The sequence below is a fragment of the Triticum urartu genome, chromosome 3 (genome assembly GCF_003073215.2).
Source record: "Triticum urartu cultivar G1812 chromosome 3, Tu2.1, whole genome shotgun sequence".
Classification (NCBI taxonomy): Eukaryota; Viridiplantae; Streptophyta; class Magnoliopsida; order Poales; family Poaceae; genus Triticum; species Triticum urartu.
Genome location: NC_053024.1, coordinates 220,601,326 through 220,602,052, shown reverse-complemented (window position 1 = coordinate 220,602,052; position 727 = coordinate 220,601,326). Strand labels below are relative to the sequence as shown.

Sequence of the window (727 nt, the reverse complement as noted above, 5' to 3'; positions counted from 1 at the left end):
AATAATAATAATGGAATCCATTCCTCCATCGCACACTCTTCTTATAGTTATGAGTGAATCTGAATCCTCAAAAAAATTATCGAGGACCTCGTTTAAAAAAATACGCTGTATGGGAGCTTTACCAGGACTCACTAGAAAAACACCTAAATCCGGAAGTAATCTTAAAAAAATTCAATTCCGGGAAAAAGGAGCAATATCGTATTCGTCTTCAAGAAAAACAGAAATTACATTCCCATTAGAATATTCATTGACAGATAATAAAAAAGGAAAACTCTAATATAATAGAAAATGAAATGAAACGGTCGACCCAGACATAGAAGGTCGACCCAGGCAGATATACGCTATAAAATATATACCGTAGCGAGTGTAGTTCAATGGTAAAATATCTCCTTGCCAAGGAGAAGATACGGGTTCGATTCCCGCCGCTCGCTCGCTTAATTTATCAAAAGTTAAGAAAAAACACCTTCTACCTGCATTCATGGGTGCTCAACGATAGATTCCACATCAAGATAGGCAAAGTGGGATACAACTCGTTTATTACCTCAAAGAAAACATAAAAGTTTTAATTTGGGTTTTATCGCAACTAAAGAAAAAGAAAATGGAAGAATTCTTCTTATTGCATAATAAAATAAAGAAACCTTAGAATTCCGTTTGCATAATATACTCTACACCATACTATCGAAATCAAAAATGGATTATTCCATGGATTCCTCAAAGCGAGGCTCAC

General features: G+C 34.9%; 1 non-coding gene across 1 annotated transcript; it reads left to right on the top strand.

Annotated features, from left to right (window-relative positions):
* Positions 1-360: 360 nt before the first annotated feature.
* TRNAG-GCC lies at positions 361-431 on the top strand. The gene has a single exon. It is a non-coding gene; the product is annotated as a tRNA-Gly (tRNA).
* The last annotated feature ends 296 nt before the right edge of the window (positions 432-727 follow it).